The 12,527-nt window shown below is 41.4% G+C and overlaps 1 protein-coding gene across 1 annotated transcript in view; it reads left to right on the top strand.

The window, feature by feature from the left end:
- Positions 1 to 955: 955 nt before the first annotated feature.
- The window catches only part of LOC117960148 (C-terminal-binding protein 2-like), a 63,838-nt gene continuing 52,266 nt past the window's right edge, over positions 956 to 12,527 (top strand). Inside the window, exon 1 of the mRNA XM_034897819.1 lies at positions 956 to 1,313. The gene's annotated coding sequence lies outside the window, so the exon portion shown is untranslated. The remainder of the gene's footprint in view (positions 1,314 to 12,527) is intronic.

Here is a 12,527-nt window from a genome sequence, read left to right as displayed (position 1 = left end):
CATACAGAGGTTGACTCTTAAGTGGACCCCAAAACAGCCTAACTGGCTATAATTATATCTGTTGTTTACCCCACTTTAGAAAATATTAACCAGAAGATTGATTTACACAGTACAAAGTTAAAAATGGATAGCACCACCAGCTAGTTTAGTAGCTTTATTTATGTAGAGATTAGTCATTGCTTGATATTTGCCTTGAGTAGACCTAATTGCCAGGTGTCAAATGTTAACTGACCCAATTGATGAAATGTTATTATGCTAATATAAGACCATAAAAGAAGTTATTATGGAATATGGTCAACACATCAACCTGACACTTGATCAAATGTTGCATGATCAAAATGTGTTTAATTTAGCTACTTTCAATTGCAAAGCGTCAACGCCAAATTACCAAATAGCCTCTTAAATTCTGGTTAACTTTGATAGCGGAATTCTAGCTAGTGACATATCTCCTTTGCTCTAAACTGCTTTAATACTAGCTAGCTGCTAGCTAGCTAGCTCTGAAATACAATTGTCTCCATAAGCAGACAGTAGGCTAGCTATATAAATACAAAGTCTTTGCTACATTAAGCAAAAGTTTAGCATTAAAGTCAGCTTGCGTATCATGAAATTAGCTGGTTGACAGCTTTTCATTTGAGTGTGCATGTTTTGTGGCAACCAATTTTCACATAAAACCTTTAGTAAAACCTTTACCAGCTAAAAAGTTTTAAAAGTGTAGCCCAATTTAGTAGCTAATAATAAAATGGCCTACTTAAACTCAGTCACCAAAGTTATGTTTCCATAGCAACCAACAAAAACAAATTTAACAAATATGTGTATGAGAATTGTGTTGTAACATCAATCAAAAATCATTTTCCCAAAATGTCGCACTGTTTCATCTCCATCAACTGCAAGTAAGCTATGTGTGCAGTCTGTGTGCGCGCGCCAGTTCGCGCGTGTGTATGTGAGGGAGAAGTGGGCAAAGGCTCCGCCTCACTAAAAAAGCGAGACAAAAAAAAGGAAAAGCAAACTGATACACACCTCTCAATTCTGGCAGGAGGAAAAGAATAGGAGTGTTTATGAACCGTATAAGTAAACAGCAGGATAACCAGACACACCGATAGCCGACGCTACTTCCCCCGTAAAAACCGACATAGGCACCGTTTCCCAGCGCCGGAGATTGTCCCGTTACGGTCAGGATTAAGTTTTTATGTCATCTAAAGGTGGATCATTATCTAAATCCGAGATAACAAGCGAATTTGAAATGCGTAGCCTGCGATTCTATTTCTGGAGCTCCCAAAGCCGACGTTTGAACTCTCAGTAAACATCCAGTCGAGGTAGGATCCAACATTATTGCTAAAGGTGGTGTAAAATATTTCAGTGTGTGCTGCACCGGGGTATAGTTTTGAAAGCGACACTCGCGTCGCTGTCCATGTGTCCCTGCACCATCAGCAAGGAGGGACATGAGAGGGTGGGGGTAGACATTATAGCCGATACACTTCATAGTGATGTGGGAATTGTTAAGTTTATGAGCTGGACAGTTACAAGGTAATGGTGAACATATCAAAGATATACCAAAAATATAGGCTTACGTTTTCTTTTTGTAAATATTCACAGGATGTCCGTTTCAAAATTACATATAGACTTAAAGAGCTTGATGAAAAGTTTGGTGCAAGTGTGTTTTGGTGCAACATCTTTTGCTAGCATGTGCATAACCAAACATATCCAGTTTAAACTTCACTTGTCATCCGTGGCCTACTAATCAATAAGGGCTTAATTAGTGTTCCAATCAGGCATCTTAATGAGCACCTGCACATTTTCACAGTTTTGACAGGCAGATTGCATGGGTTCTCAACTCTCCCCGCTCTTCTTAATTTTTTTTGCTGCATTTGGAGGCTCCAGTGGAAGAAAGATTCAAGTGGAGGAGGAGGAGGAGGGCGGCTCCATTGTCTGGCCAGTGAAGGGGTGGGGATTGAGGCTGTATGCAGATGTGCTGCTGGCAACGGACATCTGCTCCCACCCTGTGGGCATTGTCACAACAGGCAGGGGAACTTTAGAGTGGAGCCTTATGACCGCAGAGAAAAAGGCCTTTGTATATGATATGCAGGCCTTGGCCTGCACCCTTCCAAAGGCCAATGTCTTTTTTTCATTTGAACATTTGATTATCTCAAGACATTATGGTGTGTCTTTGCATCAAAAATATATCAGTTGCTGATGATGCAACAGATACAGCACTGATAAGTATGTTTATGCATACTGGGATTTCCTTTTTCATACCTGCAACACCACCCTCCCTGTTTGCCTCTACCTATCCCTCCTCTCCACAGCTTTTAACTCCTCTGGGGCTTGAACTTCCTCTCACGTCTTTTAGGCCTGCATGTGTTAAGATATGAAAGCTGGCCTCCCAAGGCAAACGCGTCACAGGCAGCATCGCAATGTACATGACAGCTCCTATCAGGCCTTTTGATTTATTGCAGAGGAGGAAAATGTCAAGAAAATGCAAAACCAACGCTTTAATATTTATGATATCATGCATACAGCTTGTGTGTGTGCGTGTGTGCGTGTGCGTGTGCGTGTGTGCGCGCAGATGTATTTATTGAAAATCAGGAGTCTTTTTTTCCTCAACAGATATTCCCTTGTGGCTGGTGGAGTCAGTGTACTGTGATTACAAACATGATGTTGTACATGGCTGATCTGTTGTACACCATGCTTGTGTAGGGACTCATTTGTGTTTCTCTGCCGTATTATAACACGCTGGAAAGTGAAGAGGCAAGCTGGGGAAGCAAGTGCATTGATGCAGGAATAGATGATGTTTTTTTGAAAGCACAGGTGCTCTCTCTCACTTCTGCTCAACACTTAGTCATTTGGCATGTGCTTTTTTCTCTGGACGGAGAATGCATGTTATGTTTATTTTGTGAGACTGTTTTGCATTGCTGCAATGCCTTATTGTTTGTTGACATTATTACTTTATGAAGAGGAAGAGCACAGCAACATAATACAATGTGAATCATGCATTGACTGCCTGTTTTAAAGTCACAGTAGCAAAGCAATTACAATTGGTTAATTATATTCTCAGAGCCTAATACTCCATTTAACATAGTAATTTGGACGCTGCTGAAATAGCTCTTGTGAACTCTTCGGAGAATTCCCATAATGGCCAGGCCACTAACGGCTTCTAAAAGTTCCCATAGGAGTTGGTTTGAGAGTATCTTACTGTCATGTGATTGTTCTATGCATTGTGAAGAGGAGGTAATGGGTGTGAAATTACACTGTGCCATCTGCAAAGGCCGCAAATGCACAGCCCGATGTCACTCAGACAAACTGCTTTGAAAAATCCCAGAGCAACAAGGATTTATACCACAGGATTTGACATGGCTGTGATTAATCTGTCTTTAAGTGATTCTCAGTTTTAGCTTTTCTTAATTTCGAGAATTTTTGTTACATGCATTTAGCTATAACCAGTCAGTTAAGCTTTTTTCATAGTTTTATGATATAATATTTGAATGTGAAGCATTCTTCGTTTCATGTTAGACGTCCATCTATCCATCCATCTTCATCTGCTTATCCAGTTTCCGGTCGCTGGGGCAGCAGCTCCAGCAGGAGACCCCTAACTTTTCTTTCCCGAGCCACATCAACCAGCTCCAACTGAGGGATCCCGGCGCGTTCCTAGGCCAGGTTGGAGATATAATCTCTCCACCTAGTCCTGGGTCTTCCCCAAGGCCTCCTCCCAGCTGGACATGCCTGGAAAACCTCCCTAGGGAGGCGCCCAGGAGGTAGGAATGAAAACTGACCGGTAGATCGAGGGCTTTGCCTTCTGGCTTAGCTCCCTTTTTGATGCAATAAATGGAATGTAATACCGCACCCACTGCTCCGATTCTCCAACCAATCTCACGCTCCATGGTCCCCTCACTTGAGAACAAGACCCCAAGGTTTTCAAACTCCTTTACTTGGGGTAAGTACTCACTCCCTGCCGAGAACCCTGGCCTCAGATTTAGAGGTGCTGATCCCAGCCGCTTCACACTCAGCTGCGAACAGATCCAGTGAGTGCTGAAGGTCACAGACCGATGATGCCATCAGGACCACATCATCTGCAAAAAACAGCTATGAGATCCGCATTGTTCCTCTTTAATCTGAGGTTTGACTATCCGCCGAACCCTCCTTTCCAGAACCTTGGAGTAGACTTTACCAGTGAGGCTAAGAAGTGTGATACCCCTGTAATTGGCACACACCCTCTGGCCCTCTTTTTTGAAGTGGGGAACAACCACCAGACTTCCACACAATATTAAAGAAGCGTGTCAACCAAGACAGCCCCTCCGCACCTAGAGCTTTCAACATTTCTGTACGCATCTCATCAATCCCTGGGCCACTGTGGAGTTGATTGACTATGTTAGCGACTTCCACCAGGGAAATTGATGACAATCCCCCATCATCCTCCAACTCTGCCTCTACCACAGAGGACGTGTCAGCTGGATTTAGGAGTCCCTCAAAGTGCTCCTTCCACCGCTCTATTACCTCCTCAGTTGAGGTCAACAACGCCCCATCCTAACTGTACAAAGCTTGGATGATTCCTCGCTTACCCCTCCGTGGTGAAGCACCTTGGTGCTAACCAAAAGTCCTTCTCCATGTTTTCTCTGAACTTCTCCCACACCCGCTGCTTTGCTTCTGTCACGGCAGAGGCTGCAGCCCTTCGGGCCCGTCGGTGCCTTGCTACTGCCTCCGGAGTTCTCCGGAATAACATATCCCAGAAGGACTCTTTCTTCAGTCGGACGACTTCTCTAACCACCGGTGTCCACCAAGGTGTTTGTGGGCTACTGCCCCTTGAGGCACCTAAGACCACAGCTCCCCGCCACAACTTCAGCAATAGAAACTTTAAACATTGTCCACTCAGGTTCAATGCCCCCACCCTCCACAGGGATGCACGAAAAGCTCCGCCGGAGGTGTGAGTTGAAAGTCTGTCGGACAGCGGCCACCTCCAGACGTTCCCAACTTATCCGCACTACCCGTTTGGGCTTATCAGGTCTGTCCAGTGTCTTCCCCCCCCCCCTGACCCAACTCACCACCAGTTGGTGATCAGTTGACAGCTCCACCCCTCTCTTCACCCGAGTGTCCAAAACATATGGTCTCAGATCAGATGAAACAATTATAAAATCGATCATTGAGTATGAGTATGGTTTCAGAACAGAGACTGTGCTTAGAGGTAAGAAATCGATTAGTTGTCAACTTTTTAATTAATCGACAACTATTTTTTATAATCGATTAGTCGGTTTTAGTCATTTTTTTTAGAAACATTAATTCATTCCAGCTTGTTAAATGTGAATAGGTTCAAGTTTCTTCTGTGACAGTAAACTCAATATCTTTGAGTTGTGAACAAAACTAGACATTTGAGGACACCATCTTGGGCCTTTGGGGAAACACTGATCCACATTTTTCACCGTTTTCTGACATTTTATAGACCAAACAACTAATCGATTAATTGAGCAAATAATTGACAGATTAATCGACTGTGAAAATAATCGTTAGTTGCAGCCCTGAAGGGAACAGTTCTACTTCAGTTATTTTTTTAGCAATAATCTACTGTATGTTAAGTGTAAGTGGGGCCCTCTACACATTTTCAACACCTGTCTTTGCTTGTTATAACGTGCTTTGTTGTGTCTCAGTTGCTTCTGATTCAGTTTTAGTTTGTGATAGTTTTGGGACTGCACCAAACAGCAACATGATGTCTGAATGGATTTGCTAATACCAGTGAGCTTAAAAAATAGTGTGCCTGCACTCTTGTCTGCTCTTGACAGTAAGAATAAATAGAAATATCTTTGGTAGTTTGCTCTTAAGTGCAGTATACATCATTTTTCATTTTCTCACAGCCTCCCTGTAGCTTTCTCCTGCTACATTGGCATCCTAAAAGCTTGTTTGTAACCTTTGCCAATCCAAAATGATGAATTTAATACTCTTTCCCAGTTCAGCCGGCGTAGTGGCCAGAAAACAAGCAAACTGTAGTCCACTTCTTGTAAAGCATTACGGTTTCTAATCGAGACAATCAAACATAAAACTGCAGAATCATATCCACACGTTGTGGCCAAATCTTAACACTTGACACTAAAATGATTAACTAAATAAGTTTCACTGTTGCTTGTATTTGATTTTCATTATTGTGTGTATTCTGTCTGACCACTGCTGCATCATTGTCCTGCACATTGTGTCTCTGAGTGTTTACATGCAAATGAGTCTTGTAGTAGTCTATATTGACGTTGTTTCATTTACGAGATGTCCCTCATTGCAGCCGGATGTCCGTCACTTTTGCTTTCTTTGTGTTGAAGTACTAAACTCCGGTCAATTTATGAGGCCTATGGTTAACTTCCCCTCAGATCTTTGTAGGGTAAATCCGGACAGCTAGCTAGACTATCTGTTGAATCTGAGTTGTCTCTTGCACGACTAAAACAACCCTTTTAACGTTCCTTCCTGAGGCATCGTTACTCTGTTCAGGCTTAGTGCCCCCAAAGATGATTGTGACTGGTTTAAAGAAATGCCAATAAACCACAGTAACCACAGTTTTTCTCCTTTCCTGGAATGTTGTGTGGACTAGCCAGACCTTCCTCTACATAGCAAGACTGGTCTTGTAGTGCTTCTGTAGAAAATTAAGATCAAGCTTTGATCTTAATTTCTTTGATCTGTGAAGAGTTTTCTCTTTGAGTTAAACCTCACATTGGCGTGCCATTAAAGAATGCAGATAATGATTGTTTTTCTCCATAATTGATTCAGTATGTTTTGATTAATTGATTGATTAGTCTTTGAATAGAAAATGGCTATTAAAAGTTCCAAGAGAATAGGGTGACGTCTGCAAATTGCTTGTTTTGTCTACTAAGTTATACAATACCAAAAGATATTCAATTAACAATTATTTATATAACACAGTAAAGCACAAAACATTTTAAATTGTGAAACCAGTGAACTGTTCTCATGTATATAATGTTATTTTTCAGATGAAACTATAAAAAGTTTAATAAAAGTGCTTTTGTATACAGAAATTTTAACATGGTAAAGTAGGAAATGCACAGGTGTAAATAATAAAATGTGTGGTGGCTGAATATTTTACCTGCTGGCTCACAGCCATGGCTTACTAAGACACTCAACTAGAAGAGAGCCATCTTTAGTGTTACAAGTAACACCTTTGCTAAAAGAGCTGTTGTGAAAAGGGAAAATCTTTAAATGATTGTAACCTACAGTATAGTGAGAGTGTGGGTACAGTATCTTTTTAAATGCATAAATGAGCATTTCTCTAAATTATGATCTCATTATGTTATTGGAGAAAAGCACTCGTCGGCAGTGGACAATGTTTACAGTTTCCTGTATTTATGACCATGGGAGTTTGCTCACACCACTTGACTGTTGAATCGCCTCCCACCTGGCGTGAACCATCACACTGTGTGGAGTCCCTGCTCCTCCTTAATGACTAGGCTATTTTCCTCCAAAGAAGTCCTAATTGCTCTCAACTGCATGCATAAGACATTATGCCAGAAATACTGTAGATGGAGCATGGAGAGGGAGAATGAGGATGGATTGGGGGGGGTGCAGATCTAATAGGTTTCTAATACACTGTATTTCCAACATGGAAGAGTGTGTGTGTGTGTTTGCCAGCAGGGGAAAAATAGTTGGTCTTCTCTCACTCAACTCCCCTTCCTTCTCTTGGCATAGACATTGCTTTAATCACCTGCCATTAACTTTCATGCAAACCCCAGAGGATTAGGAAGGAATAGTGGTACAGTCTTTCAACTATTTGTGCATGTACATGTGTGCTTCCATTTGTGTCTGCATTTCACTTTTGCAGGAACTAGCAGAGACAAAGCACCATCTGCACGCAGCAGGCTGTCCTGACTGCCTGCTCTTCTCGCTGGGGCAAAGAACAGAATTTCTGTGAGCATTGTTATAAAACCGACTCTGCTGCTGCTGTTACGCTGGTGGTAAATGCTGACAGCTAATAATGTCCTCCTGGATGACTGTGCCTTGCTGGAGCCAGAGGAGAGAGACAGAGACTAATGAAGAGAGGCAGGAAGTGAAGGAAAGAGAAAGACAGAAACAGATAAAGAGGAAGATATCAGTGGGGCGTGCAGCTCTCTCCCCGTCCAAGCGGGTGAAGTTTCCTGAAGAGGATTACACACAGACTGAAAGTAAAGGCATATGTATTGTGTTTTAGTTCCTGTTTTTTTGTTTTTTCTCCCTTCCTACTGTACTCGCTCACTCCTGTCTCAGGAGGGAGGTGGGCATGAGAGGGAGGAAGGGGTCCATTGTGGCTCAGCAGAGCCCCTATTCCAGTCCAGCTGACATAGACATGTGTCAGGAGGATCCATCCTGCTGATGTGAGGCAAACTGTAAACTGAAAGAGATGTCTAAAATGCTGAAGTGGGCCCTGGCTAGTGGAGAGATGGCTCTGTTTGTTTGCCATTCTGCTGAGCGCACTTCACAGAGAGAACTTTTCTGCCTAAATTTGCTGACTGGGAGAAAGGGGGGGAGTTGGGGTTTTGGGAGTCACTTGTGGGCACACAGAGCTTTGCCCATTGTGGGTCTTTGACATTGACATTTGGACATGGTGAGGGGGAGAAAAGAGTTAAAAGCTTACTTTTTTAAGCTGTCTCTTACCACACAAACTGTTTGCCACTTCTCACAATTCTCAGAGACAGCAGTCATTGAACCTTCTAACCACATGAATATGCATGATAGTCCGCTTTTCTTCACTGCCCTCAGAGCTGTATTTTTGTCTGCCTAGAGAACTGTCGTGTTTCGTTTGATTGGCCCTGACATTTGAAAAGGTCCTTGAATGATAAAAAAAAAGTTGTTTATGACAACAGGAGAATTATCCTTGCAGCAGAAAAAAAATACATTTTGAAAGCAGCACAGCTCCTGCATATTTAAATGTTAATGGCTCTGTAAATGTGCAGGCTAATAGGATGTTTCAATCTGGAGTAGTGCAGTATGTACACTTTTAGTATGCATGCACACTGCCGGAGTGCTGCTTCTAATCGCTCTGGAAGGTGCATCAGCTCATTTCATTAACTGATTATGTGGAGTCTGAAGTTAAAAAAAAAGAAAAAAGATCACTTTCTATTTTATGGCAACATGGAGATTATTTTAACACAGAGGCACAAATAATAGATTTATAACCCAAAAAAACCTCAGGGAAATCTTTTTTTCTTTTTTTTTTTTTAAATCCTGGCATCTGTTGTGTATTATCACAATGGTTATGATGCAGATAAAGTTTAAAAGCTTGTTTTACAAGCTTGCTGATGCTGTGTAGCAAAGGTAGGCATCTAGTCTTAGATATGGCCCCTGGGGTTTTGGCTGGGCAGCCCTGTAGTGAGGCATCGAGTCCTTTGGTCTTTATGAGCTGTTTTGTTAGCAGTAGCCAGCCACAAGTGCCATGGAGCTCCCTGGACCTTGATCTGTTTGTGGAGTATTTGGTCTCATAGTCCTGCTTGCTCTGTAGCTTTTACGTTGTATGGACAGAGGACTATTGATGATTGTGCTTGATGTTTGTTATCCCACATTTGACTTAAAACATAGATGTGTTAGGCTGTATCAAAATAATCACTATTATTGTTGTTATAGGCCAACCCCAACATCTATTTTTGAATGTCATGAGCTTATCCTTGCAATCCAGGTTAAAACAGCCCCGTACTTTCATGTATCGAACAGACTCTCTGCTTACATAAATACTGGCAGGAGTCCAAACAGGAAAATCTGGCATATGTCCATGAAACCATTTGACTACTAAACCACACTGTTAAGTGAGAGTCTGCACTTCCCATTGATTTAAATGAGCAGTGGACATCGGCATGGTTGCTGCTACATAGCATCATGTACACTAACACATGCTTACACAATGTCACACAAAAACAGTTATACTTGTTGCTGCAAAGAAAAAAGATTAAAAGCATGAGCTGCCATCTTGCTTCTCATCACTCATCTGTGGTAAAAGGTGGCATATTATCTACTTGTTGGTAGCAGTTATGGAAGTGTTGACAAAGTGAGTGACGGAGCTGAGCGATGCAATCTTTATCGCCTCAGCTATCTCCACTATGAATATGGATATTACCAATGCTTGGCGAGCCCGAGGCTAATTCTTTGATTCTTGGCTGCTGAAAAGCTCAATGGGATGGTTGGCTTTTCAGCTCGTCAGCTTGTACGCACAAAGACATGTTTGATTTTTCCTCCCGTATAGAAATGTTTGATTCTTGATCCTGAACAAAAAGGATTTACTGTGGGTTAATGTTTTACTGAGCCAGAGAGTAGCCCCACACTCTAAGTCCCTCCTACTCAGTCCTGTGTGAATACTTCCCTCGGGACTCTTTTTGAGTTTAGAAATAGGTATCCCTGAGGTTTTTAATATAAATGCTATTTTAAGGCGTTATACATGTGTATGCTAACATTTTTCCATATATATTTTCATATCTGACATATCAAGCAGAAACATAACTCTATGATAAATATATAACATTCTACTGAACATGGTTTGTTCCAAGTCTGAAAGTCCATGCTGCTTTTTATCTATAGCACCCAAATCTTTTGACCTAAGGTAAACATTTTTCCATTAATGAATTTTTGTGCCATCAGGAGATAGGGGAGTGCATTAGTACGATAACAGAGCTACAATTCACTGGTATTAAATTGTCAGGAATTTTGCTGATGCATGAGGTCTATGTTTTAGCTACAGCTATACTGAACTCGCTGTTTAAAAAAGCAACATAGCCAAATGTGAACATGAAGAAAGAGAAAAGTTCTCTTATCCCCGTTCAGACATGCAGTTAATGCAGCATCTTTTTTGTCGTTAAATTGGTGTACCACTGGAAATACATAAATTAATTGCACCACTCACTTCATGCTGCTGTAATTAATATTCCGCTTTTCTTCGCTTGTTATGGGGTTTGTTTTTGTTTTTAATGTTGTCTAGAAAGTGCCCTGAGAAAGTTTTTTTTATATTTCACTGCACACAGGTAGTTGAAATGATTGATCAGAGGTTATATGTTTTGCAGTCTTTTGAGCCTACGGGGAAGCTCAAACTACTAAAATATATCAAGTAATTCAAAGAACATAACTTTTTGTTCCACATTTCACTCACTTGTCTGTGTCTTTTCTCCCTTGGTTAAACCTCATCCCTGACCTTTCTCTTCTCTCCTTTCTTGTCTGCTGCTAAGCTGTCTTTCCTTTATTTTCCTCTGAATATCAGTTGTGCATACTAATCCGTCTTTGCCCTTATCTTGTCTCCTTTTCCTCAGTTTCATCTCTGTGCTCACAGGTGGCTGAGGGGTGTGCTGACTGTCTGAATGTTTCTTCTATTTGGTATCCATTGAATACCAGCTGCTGTCTTTGGTCGTGGAAGAATGCCAGTGTAATTAACCTGCCTAATAAACACGTACATATACATAAAAGCAGGCAAACACACACACACATACCTGCATAAAGACAGACAGAAACACATACTGTACATATGTATATGTATGCAGTGATATATTTTGACATGAGGTTGGCAAGCCAAGTGCAAGTGATAATGATATATTTGCCTGATTTTAAGTAAGCTATCAACCTATTAAGGAGACTGAAGAAAGACACTTTAAAGGTGGAGTAGAGAGACAAAACCTGCTGTCACTGAAAAGAGGTCTTTTCAGGTTGCACTGGCGTTGTGTTGGGCAGTCAATGGCATTGCTGGAATGATAAAGCTTTGTAAACAAACATTGCTTCATACGGTAGTTTGCTGTGCACTATCAAGAACACAGTCGCTATCTAATGTCTCACTCCCTATCCTCGAGCCTCTCATGCTGGGCAGAGTTTTTCAGAGCCTTCCCTCCCTCCAGGCTAAATGCAGCCAGACTAGTGATGTAGGCAGAAATAGTATTTTGGGCGGGCCAGTACAAAAGTGAGTGGGCCATTTTCAAAAACAACCTGAAAAAAACTGCAACGATTTTACCTTCCAACATATACTGCATTTTAACAGCAATAGCAGTACTGTTTACAACATGCTCAACCAACAAAGCTCAGTCTAAAATGTTTGTACACAACAATTCAGACAAAAATCTGTTGATATTAATCTATTCAGGCTAAAATATATTTGCACCTGCAGAACCAGCGGCATTGGCTCTGCAAAGCGCTTTATAAAATTAATCATTTTATTGCACAAAGTGGCAACTAAACATGAACCCAAACAGCAGAGAAGGCGTTTACATACTGCATGACATAAAATAGCCTATATCAGACAGAAATCGCACATGGGACATATCAGTTCATAACGGCACTGTTGCTTCAGAACTATCATAGCAAATGCGCTACCAGCAATAAAAGAAAATCAAAGAATGGAAACTTTCAGCAAAGCCTTGTTTGAATTATGAAAGATATAATGAAAAGTGCCCAGCAAGGCGCCAAATCTTAGACAGTGTATCGAGTCCATAGCAGTGACGGGACCAAAGAAAACTAAAAACTACGTCACTCACAGATAACTTATCTTCTTATTTAATGTGGGCAAAACACAAAAGCGTTTCAGCTAGAAGCCATCTTCAGAGTTTACGATT

The sequence above is a fragment of the Etheostoma cragini genome, chromosome 17 (assembly GCF_013103735.1).
Source record: "Etheostoma cragini isolate CJK2018 chromosome 17, CSU_Ecrag_1.0, whole genome shotgun sequence".
NCBI lineage: Eukaryota > Metazoa > Chordata > Actinopteri > Perciformes > Percidae > Etheostoma > Etheostoma cragini.
Note: the sequence above shows the minus strand (reverse complement) of the source record. Positions and strands in the feature narration are given on the sequence as shown.